Source organism: Amia ocellicauda, chromosome 3 (assembly GCF_036373705.1).
Source record: "Amia ocellicauda isolate fAmiCal2 chromosome 3, fAmiCal2.hap1, whole genome shotgun sequence".
Taxonomy (NCBI): Eukaryota; Metazoa; Chordata; class Actinopteri; order Amiiformes; family Amiidae; genus Amia; species Amia ocellicauda.
The window spans coordinates 43,242,398-43,254,934 of record NC_089852.1 but is presented as its reverse complement, the minus strand read 5'-3'; positions in this window follow the sequence as shown (position 1 = coordinate 43,254,934).

The following is a 12,537-nucleotide window of genomic DNA, read 5'->3' as shown; positions in this document are numbered from 1 at the left end:
TTGATATTTATAAACACAGTCTCACACATCACATTCACTATGTGGGGGTGCAGCCACTGCCAACCAATCACAATCAATGCACATAATTTCCATGAACTAGGATGGTATGAGCCCACAGACATCTGAACAATGTATCTCAGTATTTGTAAGGTCTTTCCACAAAACGTGTGACCAGTATCACCAAAGTAAATAACTAAAACACCATTATCTCCTCAGGTCATGAATGTAATAAACTTGACAAAACAAAAATAGAAAGAAAACCTTACCTCCCCCTTTGAGGCCCCGTCCTTGAAGCGTTGTGAATATTTCACAGCTTCCTGGGTGTAATAGGTTCCCAATGCAAACTCCATCATGTAACTAAATAGGAGAAAATAAATTACTAATTACAAAATACTTCCAAAGCTTTGTTTTAAAATCAGGCAATATAGCTTTATTATACATGGCTAAACAGAAGAACAGTTAAACAAGCCATAAATGATCAAATACACTCCCTAGAGAATACAAACATCTCGTCTTACACAGATTACATTTTTCCATTAAAGACTAATTAAATATTCCACTAAATTTAGACGTGAACACCAAGTATCTTGTGCAATCAGGTTAATGTCATTTCAATTTAAGGCAGTCATTTTTGTTGAAAACACCATACTAAGATGTTATCATCCCAGCACTTGTTTCTTCAAATCTTTCAAAAATGATTCTGCATGTATAAGCCAGAGTGAGCTGTATGCATGTCTATGCTTATTTGGCAAATATCCCATATCATCTCCATGTACAATGCAAAGATTCAATAAGCTATTTAAAGGCTTTTATTCTGGAAATGCCAGGCTAAAAGGAGCTGTTCATCTCAGTACAGTTCTCTCACCATCCCCCAAATGAAACCCTTGTCCCCTGCTCTTTTTGTGTATTTATTTTTATCTTTTGGAAAACTTTCAACAAGTCACCTTCACTACTATTCCTATAACACTTAAACAGGCTGCATATTGTGCATTATCCTTTTATGTTTTTAGTTTTTTCCAGCAAACAATCTGGGTCAGTTTAATTACAGAATGCCGAAAAAGCATGTGGCCTCCTAACAACTTATTTCAGTGTATGACTAACATGACAGACATTGCTTAACCAGAACATGGCCTGTCTGGGTTTCAAGTCCAGACCATATACAGCAAAGACTGGAAAGGCATATGGCTTGGATTCGAAAGTTTGCTTTCAGTCAGATTCTAAAAAAACATATGGCATTCTTTAGGACGCCAAGAGTTACCAATCCCTCAAAACATAGAAAAGAGGGACAGTTTTTCTATTCACTGCCGTGTTACATAAAGATCCAATGAGGGGTACAATGTTAATATTCCAGTTGAAGGGGGATAAAAGAAAAAAAAAAAAAAAGATTGCATGTTACATACAAAAGCAGTCTGACATTATAGTTCTCCAAAATCCAATTCAGATTGCCCTGCCACAAAGACAGCTCCATTCGGCCACCTTCTCCCTTTCCTAAATAGTTTGACAGGCATTCAATTAAAGTTTTCTGTCCTGTCCAAACCTGCCAGTACAGAAATATGCAATTCCCTGGATTTGTACAAGTACAATAAAATAAAACAGCTCAGTATATTTTAGCAGTGTTGCACTTAATCACACCCCTGGGACACATCATCTCAGTGCAACCCTGTCTGTTTGCTTAGCGTAAGTTACTGTTTTCATATCTATCAATCCTTGAAATATCTTATTTTTTGTCAGATTCTCTACTGTTTTGTAATAGCTGCAGTCTTTTCCCTAACTTTACTCTATAACCAATGGCAAGCACACAGGATCAATTTCTTGGAATACATCAGATCCCCTTTAGGGAACTGTCAGAGGTCTGCCAAGTATCTAAGTGCTGATTCTTTACAGTACTGCAGAGCCATACGCAACAAGTAAAAATTGCAGTAGCCTACCAAATTAAAGGTGTGTTTTTTTTGTTTTTTTTTGTAATCCATTAGCAGAGACTAAATAATGAAACCTCTAATAGTTTGACTAAGTGGTTATACAATTAAAATGTAATGCATTTCAGCACATATTCATCTGCTGTACATACAGTAAATTTAGATTCAAATTCAAACTCTCTGTGCCTTTAACTTTCTCTGTAAGCTCGGGCACCCTGCCCCACTGTGAAACTCACAGCTGAGTGTTGGACAAGAGACCTTCTTCTATCCAGCAGCTGAGATAACCGAAAGATGATATCATGATGTAGTAATGCAAGTGCCAGCAAACATATGCAGCCCTCTAAATGTGTCCGAGAGGGAAATCTAGCACAGAACTTTCAAAGAATTACACACAGCCGTCACAGAGGGACATGCATGAAATGGTTCACTTTAATCGCTAATGGTGTTTAGTCATAAGAAAGAAAGCTTTACATTAATAAGTACAGAGACACCTCTGGCCAGCCGGTGTGCGCAGGTTTAACGAGCAGGGTGTAAGAGCCAAGTGCACACAGTCAAATATGACACCCAAAACCTTCACATCGGTGCTACTGTGAAATGACAGAGGGAGGGGGTTAATTGAAGTTTAAAGGTTAAGAAACGGTCTGAATTTCGCAAGTTTATTTTGAAGCTTCGACAGATCACAGAGTTGACCACAGAGTGTCCATGTTTTTAACTACTTATCATTATGAAATTCGCTCTTACGTTTTTAAGTAATTTATGTTGTGTTTCTTTTATGTTTGTATATCTTTTTGGGCAGGACTCACTCAATATGACTTTTCTGGTTAAATAAAGGATAAATACAAATACTTCCTTGGTCTGTGCAAAGAAATCCCATAAAATTATTAAATGAAAACGGGGAAAAAAATGAAATGCTTATCTGATTAGGAATTAACACTCCATTTAATTTGGTTTGCTGCTGAGGAAAAACAAAACCTAAGATTATCCTTGAACACATTCGAGGCAAACTGAGTAATTCAATGACACAGGTTTATTTATGACCACAATTTTCCTCTTTCAAACTGTTAGCTTATGTTGATGTCTATGACATGCCTCCAAGACTACTTGTCAAAGTCGCACGTAAAAAAATTGACAGATTTCTGCTTGAAATCATCACGAGCACCAAATGAAGAGAGAAAAGTGTGCTTCCAATCATTTAAGTAACCTAATTAATTAATATTGTGCTTAGGAAGCACATACCTAACCAGCCAGAAACCAGTGGCAACCTATTGATCTAAAAGGTCAGAGGATTCATCATTTAACACAGTGGAAAGAGTACGTAGGTATAGAAGATTAAATCAATAGCACTGAACAACCTATCTCAGCATCTCGTTTCCTTCATAGGCTAAAAGCATTTTAATGTAATAATGAAACTGAGAGGCAGTCAGGAGTCAGGAATTTACATGGGATAATCTAAAGTATGCTTTTGAAACAGAGCTCTTTTGTTGAGCACTTAAAGATAAATATTATCTCACTGCAATCTGTATACAAGGCAAAGCAAATTTAAAACTGCGGTTCTCAAAAATATGAAGTGTTAATAAAGTGAAGCTTTCAGACAGGAAGACCTTAATTCATGGGATAGCTCCAGACGCACGACACGACAGAGCCTTGACCTCACTAATATTGTCACATGTTCAGTTCTTTAAGCTTTCCTTCTGTTGTGTAATAAAAATTAAAAGGCAAAAACCACATGTTCACTTAATGAGTGGTTTAACAAGAATCGGTAGAATCAAACTGGAAACCTCATGATTCAGAATATCATCTATATTTGCTGCCTCCAATACAAAATCTATACAGACCGATGCCAATGAGAAAAATAAGAATTATAGAAAACTATGCGCAATATAATTAGCTTCCTGAAGTGGTGACTAAGTAACCGAGAACGACTTCTTACTGATGACTCATTTTACTTGTTCCCTCTTCTCTATGTAAGTTGGTGAAAGAACAATCCGTTGTAACAGACACGAATTTAATGAAAAGATAGAATGATCATAAGAATTAGTTTTCCAATTAGCCTTTTCTGCGTCAAGCAGAAATTCTTCAATAGATCTTTTTGCACAGTCACAGACGCCAAAGCTCCGCAGTGAAATCGAGCATGGCATGTGACAGAAATGTGATAGAAATTTCAATACCGGCTCGAATAATAAGAGACTACTCACATCTGAGTCACACATGTGCAGTGTGCGTGTGCTCAAAGCAAAGTGCACACTCTGGAAATGAGAGGCTCTGCTGCACAGCCATAAACAAAGTATTAGAAGTTCAAGACCAGGGTGTCATGAGTTTTAATCCTGTCCGGGACCGAATGGCAACACAATGGGCCACGTTCACTCAGTCCTGGCACCCGTACAATCTTTAAATCGCTTTGTCTTGGGGAATTCAAAAACTGTGAATATTTTAAAGTAGCTGCACAAATTAGATCTGTTCACCAAATTGTTGATTTCATCTTTGTGGCAGGTTAGTGCAGAGGACATTCTTATATAGGCTAGTTGGCCCAGTAATGGATAAGCAGGTAATTGGGTTTGGCATTCTCTGAACATATTAAAAGTTCAAGTCCAGTGAATAACCTGAAATAGTACAAAGGTAAGAGGTAAACTTACATTTAAGTTACATACTGTGTTACTACAGCCTCTTAAGTATTATTTGTCAGTGTTACACGCAGCTCCAACAATGCACACATCGTTTGAAAGCTTAATCTCTTGGTTTAATTCTCAAACACATCCGATTTACAGTTTCCATGTCGCCCGTCATTCAGAGCCTGGTGGGCAAACACACAGACTGCTGGGGGGGGGGGGGCACGTTCACATCACTCAGTTTCGATCGGATTTCTTTACAAATAGGCTTGTTTTGTTCAGAACAACCTAACGGTTAATCCAGCATATAATATTTGATGTTCTATCAAACACAGAGAAGTTCAGATCTAATTTTGTAAATCATTGTGTATTAGTACATTGTAAACAGTTTTCCATCTGGACATTTGGAGCTCTCTACAGGAGTGTGTTGCTTCTACCAAAACGTGGATGCTCCTGCTTTGATCAGTAGACTGTCTGTTTCCAGAATATGTCATAACTGTCAATATTTTCTGAGATTTTGTATTCCTACTCAGACCAAGTATCCCCCACCCCCCCATTTCAGAATGCAGGGGGGTATAAAAAAACTAATTTTTCACATCAGAGAATGCTTCACATCATTAGAAAGCTGAGTCTCAGATTTCATGGGATACCAAATACTTGGCAAACAACACAACAGTGAAGAGTACACATGGGATTAAAGTGAAGCACAAAGATTTGGTGCCCTTTTAAGGATACCAGAGGGGTTTGTCAGCTTTAATTTTGTTAAACAAAACGATTCCACGATTTCTTTTTTTAACTCCAATTGTCTATTTGTTCTATTATTTAATTTCAGAGTATCTTGAGACATTAAACTGCGTAGATTTCAATAAAAACTAGAAAAATGTAGGTGTTCTAAAACTTTTGACCAGTAGTATGAGCTTTCTAAAGCACAAATGTGCAAGGATGCATATTTCTTACATATTTTAGATGTTTCAAAGCATTCATTTGAATATAATATAATTATACTGGGTGGTAGACCTAAAGGCTTTAGTAAAACTCCTTGGAAATTAAAAAAAAAAAAAAAAAAATAATAATAATAATAATAATAATAATAAAAAATAAAAAAATCATGCCAGTCTTGAATTAAAAAAAAAAAAAAACTTAACCTAAACACAATGCCCAGAGAGGAAGGGTGTCAAAGCAACAAACCACAATTTACCACTTTCTTATTTCATTACCTCTTTCCCATTATGCAACAACTGCTGTTCCAAGACTGGGAAGTCTGTTTCTGCATAGATAAGCTGCTTGATGTCTTTCACAGCTGCAGAAGGGGAGACTTCGAAGACCCGGTGACCGATGTATTCATGGAGAACGGTCACCCGTGGCAACCTAGGAAAAGACACGAAAAATACAACCCGAAGGTCTTATTCAGTAAATCAAATCCTCGCGGCAACCCAGGCCTGTGTTGTAATGCGTCTGCTGCGTCCAGTGCCGCATCGAAGCAGACACTTCTGGAATAGCTAACAAGGCTTCCCCCTGGCCTGTCACATGACTCCTCATATTCAAGAGAGTGAATTAACAAAAGTATGAAAAAAAAAGTCCTATATTTAGTTATCTGAGTAATGGAAAACAGTTTAATAGGGCAATGAGCAATGGAAGGAGTCTCATTAGCTTTGACATCCACACAACATTAGCCTGCAAATGGTTATACCTTGTAAGACCCCATCCACTTTCTTCTGGGCACAATTACCCTGTAGTACACATTCATGTTAAAATATATCTTGTGGGGAAACACTGTACATACAGATATTAAAAATAAAAAATACAAATGCATAACAATAACGTCTAATATAAAGCAGTCCCCTTAGGATGTTTAGAGAAAGAAAAATACAGATAGTAATCTCCTCAGTTTGTTCAGAAACGCAAATCAAATTAAGAGAGAAGCAAAATTAAATTTGCTCCTTGGCTTGTTTGCTGGTTTGATTTACGATCTCTGCCCAGGACGATCCCCCACGGATGTGCATGTGACACCGTGATCACAAGATATAAGGGGAGTCGACCACGAAGATTTCAACCCAAACGCAATTTTCCATTTGAGATGACGCTTTTATTTTTAGCAGGGGTGTCTGCCAGCCCCCTCTGTGTGTCAGTGTTACAATGGCTGAACTTCGCAGCTGGCCTGTACCCCCCGGCGCTGGCTGCCACACCATTTGACAGAAGCCTAGGGCAGGGTGGGATGGGATGTAACAGGCCCCACTCGATTTGTTTGTGTGGATTCTGACAGTTTAAACTTGTTGAACATTTTTCACAGCGCAAACCCCCTTGGCTGGAATGTGGCACCCACTCCCAAGTGTCAGATCGCTTCTGGGAACTGTATGAGGCGCGTCAATGTAACACTGCACCCACGGAACCAAGGGAAAAGTCCTGGAGACCTAAAATTGCTTCCAGTAAGGTAGCTGCCCTCCTGTGTTTTATTATATTTGTCATGAAAGGTCATTTCACGTTTTGCTACCACTGTGAATCCCATGATCTTATTTATCTTACTCTGTAGCTGAACTCCTCTGTGCTGTAACATTTCTACAAGAGGAAATCTGGACCTAGGCTGAGATCCTGTTATTTCTCTGGTTTTACACAGATTTCCCCAGAGACTTTCAACTAATGGAGCCACTATCTGACTCTCATTAAGTACAGTATATGTAATATATATAGGAAGGTCTCATCTACAGGCCAGTAGTTAACATAACAGCATTTTATATTCATTTGCATTAGGTTGGGGTCTTTGTGTGGTATAGTATAGGCTAATACCACACAAAGATAAGACAGTGAAGGCATTGATTAATTTCATCTCAGTCTGACAATATATAATAATAGTAATCCACAAAAAGAGCATTTTTGTATTTGCTGAAGATGCCTGGCTGTTAATGCACCTTTAATTTCACTCTGTCTGCAGGGTTACTTCAGCAATCACTGTCAAATGTCATGTTTTTATTCTCTCTCTCTCTCTCTCTCTCTCTCTCTCTCTCTCTCAGTGAGAACACAAACAGGCCCAGTGTAGGTGTCTCTGGGACGGGCTGACCACTGCAATGCTGCCTGTCACTATCCTGTCTGATAGGGGTGGGGCTTTCAGCAATCTAGGGGGTTGAAAATGAGAGATCAGTACAAGTCATTTATCCAGTTTAAGAGATGTAGTGCAAGAAAGAAGGAGTGTGTGTGTGTGTGTGTGTGTGTGTATATAAGGTTTATATTCCACTGCAAAGCCACGGGACCAACTGTATTGAAAACCAAGATCTACCTGACACAGTGACTATATAATGCACGGCTGTTTGTGAGTTAACATAACTGTTATGCTGCAACACTCACAGTGCTGGTGGGGGGGCATTCATTTTGTCCTTATATTTGTACAGCTGATCTAATAAGGGGTCCAACACAATCTGTAGGGACTGTGATGATCATAAACACAATGCTGGTGAGCTCCCGGCTGCAGAAGTAGCCCAGTACATGTTTACTTCACTTTGCTCTACTTTATTCACACCCATAGAAACACACCGCCCGTTACCTCGCCTCCTGTGGGGCTGCCATCGCAGTGGTGCTGTGCTGGTGCTACGCGCCCGGGCACACAGGCATGCATGCGGCGCTCCTGACACAGCTCCGCCGCACAATGAAGCCAGCCAGCCCGCTAGAGATCCCGATCACCTCGCCACAGTGTCCTTCATTGATCCAGCCGCCGCGGCACACAGCCGGCCCACGCTTTAGCAATACACTGGCTTTGATATGACCTCATCTGGGGGGTTTCTTCCCTTTCTCCTCCAGCCGGGCTCTCGCAGGTACCACTGCAGCAGGCGCCCGAGCGGTCCGTTATTCAGTGTCCGGTTACAGCAGCTCCGCAGCCCGGCGTCGCTGTCCGCTCATGTCCTTCGTGTTGGATGCCAGCTTTTCAAATTGCAAATGTGCTCCGCGCTGCTGGGAGGGAGACGTGAGCAGAGCAAACCCATAAGAAAGGCAGGCTACAGCCACTTCCTCTGGCGCAGCGCTCTGCGGAGGGGCTGCTGCTCAACGCGCGGCTCCGACATCTGCGCCGGCTGCGGGTTTCTGCTCGCTCGGCGCGGTGCATTGTGGGAGTTGTAGTCTGCAGCGCGCCTTTGTGGCCGCTCAATAGAGGGCAGCATAAATGTGTTTTTCCAGTTATTGTTATGATAATAGTGATGATTATGGTTATTAAACATCAGTTATACTTTTGCATACATTATTTAAGCCTACTTTTAGGGTCCCTTTAACTAAACGGCGGCATGGTATATTAAATGTATATATTAATGATAGCCTATTTTACAAATATTTAATAAGCTGGGGGCAGGTTGCTCTAATATTGCCTACGCATTAAATACGTATACAGACTGAAATCTGCCGTTGTGTGCAGTGATATGACTGCTTAAATGCGAAGAGATTGTACTACAAGATGAAATGTATTGATAAAGTGGCTCAGATCATATCAATGTTATCATATCTGGTTATGTCCTGCTGATTGTGATGTCGATTGGACTGGCAAACATCCCGTAATAATATAAACTATTAGAAACGATCAGAAACATTGAATCGCTTCCTTGAACGGAATCGGAGATTATATTATAAATGATATGACATTGGGTGTGCACTGTGACGAGTAACAGTCCCAGGCGTTGTGTTGATACGAGAACAATATTGCATATAATCGCAGCTTTGGTGCAATGTGGCCGGCCTGGCGGTGACGTCACCACCCTCCGTGAAGGACGCCGCTGCCAACGCTGACTGGCATCCGCTCACAGGGCTGGCACGGAAGCCCGTACGGGTCACCAAACTGCAGAAACAGTTGAATTTTGCGCCATGCAATACTGAATACTCCTAGCCGGCACAGAGCACACATTGCATAGCAAAGCTGGGCATGAACCCATTGCTTTATTATGCATTAGGACTAAAATAGTACTTACGTCAGACTATCCCCACATCTGTGCGGCTGCATCTCTGCATGTCATATTGTGCACCCCCCACCCCACCCCTCTCTCTCTCTCTCTCTCTCTCTCTCATACTCACTCTCTATATATATATACTCACATGAACGTAGATTGATTTGTAATGTAATGCATGCTGAAATGTCATAATCTATTGGTGGGTGTGTTTCTTTTCGTTGATCTATATCCCTACCGGTCCCTATAATAAGATCCCTGCTGTTTGCCGCAGCCTCAACACAAGTTCAATGCAGCAACAATTCGTCCCAAGCTGGTCTTAAAGCTCCAGTGTTGGTGTTCACTAACTGTGCTGTGTGCAAAGCTGATTTCACGGCTCCGTTTAAATGCCTACTATTAACATAAATTGTAGCTTCCGCTTTGTATTTGAAAAAAAACAAGGTATGAGTTTTAGTCATTTGTGTCTTCATTGAATCTAACCGAGAGAGTCAAAAGTTGAGAATGGAGGGAGGTCACAGAGAAAACAAGAGCTAAGATAAGTTATTTTTAATATAAACCAGGAACAAGCAAGGGGCATCCAACCAACAGTCATGATCCGACTTCCAGAAATCATGTGGCATAAGTGGATGAGCGTCCCCACCACACTATAGCTGGAATAGACAGACTTCTGGAAGACCACAGGAGGAGTCTCCAATGCAATCTGAAGAATAATAGGATGCCAGGCTGAATAGGACAAATAATCTGTGGCATTTATTTTCATAAACATAAAGCCTACATTCACAAATATGATGAATTACAACTGTCAGATTACTTATGAACACAACTATGGTCGCCAGAAACTAAAGAGTTTCATTGCTGGCAGGCTGGGCAGAACCTCTCCACTTGGCTTGGATCGGGTGCTAACATATATGATATTGAGTGGTGCAATATTACAATAACAATGAGCATAAAACCAGGCCATAGTAACTGTAGAACCCGTCTCTGAAATACCTGGAAAAGTCGCCAGGATAAAGCAAACAGAACTTTAATCAAGCCGGCTTGGAAGCACCACGTCAGGGAATTCCTTCAGTGAGGACTTAATGCTTACAAACAGCTTTACAGGAAAATGGTGTAGAATCTTGTGGCCGTTCATCCAGTCAAAGGCTTCAAAAGATGCAAGCTCTGGAAAGTTTGTAGGCTGCCCTTCCCGAGGGAGGAGGCCATCATGGAGGCAGATGTCTGGTCCTGTTACAGCATACAAACTGTACGATCTTGTGGTTTTCTTAACAATGAGGTAACATCTTGAGCTTTGAGAGGAGAAACAGGAAATCCACAAAATGGACAAACCCATGGGCGATACATTCGGACCATTTCCCTTATCATAGATTAAACAGAAGTGGAAGCAGAGAGAATAATTTCAATAGGATGTATCTTTAACAAGCACCTTGCTGGTTTTGCTAGGCTAGATAAAGCTAATTTGCTCAGTCTGTATGCAAACAATTTCTAATGCTAACATCAATATAAAACATTATATAATTATCACAAAACACTTTCTTCAACTTTCCTATACAGAGTCTTCAGTAACTTTGAGGATATACAGATTATCTGATATAAAATATCCAGTTACATGCTCAACCTTACTAAAATTATACTTCAGAAAGAAATATTTTACATTATTTTCTATACCCAGATTCGTTTCCTTTCTTAATGTTTTCATTGCAATTTGTGTAGACTGTGGGATAGGGCTATGAACTAGCAACCATCACTTCTGTAACATTTTAAGCATGCTTGGATATGCAACCAGTTTTACAAATTACGTTGTGATGTTTAGTTACATTATTTTCATTGTATGCAAAATATTCCTATATTATCCCAAGTTTTGAAGGTATCAAACTTTGAAGATGGAACTAGCAAAAGATCAGAAAGACTTCATATTTGGGGGAATCCAGTGAGAAAGCACACATGTCCATTGCACACACAATATCAACTGCAATCCTGTAAAAATGTGCTCTTGAATTAACCCGCCCTAAGGCTACTAGCTGCTTAATATCAATAACTCTTTAAAATGGTCTGTTTCGAAAATAATATGATCCATCACTAATCATTGTAACTCCCTACAACGCTGCAATGAACATCTGTAACACATGGTGGTGTCAAAATCTGCCAACACATTTCCTCACCTGTACCGTCTCAGATAAAGTACGGAAGCCTATTGCTGCCAGTTTCAGACTTTCTACCAATAGGTGGTGGTATAGGGACACGTTACAACCTACAGATATTTCACACTTTAAGTGCATGCAAAATATATTTTAAATCGTGTGTGCATATGAAATAACCTTTTTCTAAAACGTGTTTCATGTTGACATTAATTAAAACTACTAATCATATATGTTTTTGATGACTTGGAACAAAGGACACATTTACAGTCATAAGGAAGGAGCTCATATTTAATGGACAGATGGTTTATGTTGGGGTGATCTAAACCTCTCCAAGGATGTTGACTCATTTTAACCAGTGAGCCTTTTGTCTTTGATGCAGCACCTGCATGCTATACCTGCCTGGGATGTGGGATGTAGTCCAGGATGTTGAATATTTCACCTCCTATGACCCCATCTTCCACAATATAGCCCAGGTTCAAAAGAACATCAGCTTCAATTCCCAGACGAATACACAAAACCATCCACATTTTAGCTACCCTTAGTCATCATTTGTGCATCCTGCCACAGAGCTTGTAATGGTAATAATTATAACCTCTGGAATATAGCATCATTCGCTGGTGGTTTTCTTGCACTGATTTTCAGTGACATATGAGCTACATGGAGATGGTGCAACTAAAAAAATAAACGTTGACATACTCGAATTCATCCATAAGTTAGGAGAGGTTAATGTTATTACACCAATGTATTATATCATAACCAGGTGAACCTCTTTATTTCCTTATGTATCTGTGGTTTGCATACTTGAGGTATGAAGCATATAAGGCTGCTGAATATAGAAAAAGAGACATAGATGGTTTGTAACAAATAATGGGGCAGTCGAGTAGTTTATAAGATTAGGAGAGCTCGGGTGTCCCTAAAACTATGTGTCTGTTAGAAATTATACAGCTTTCCATTTGGTATA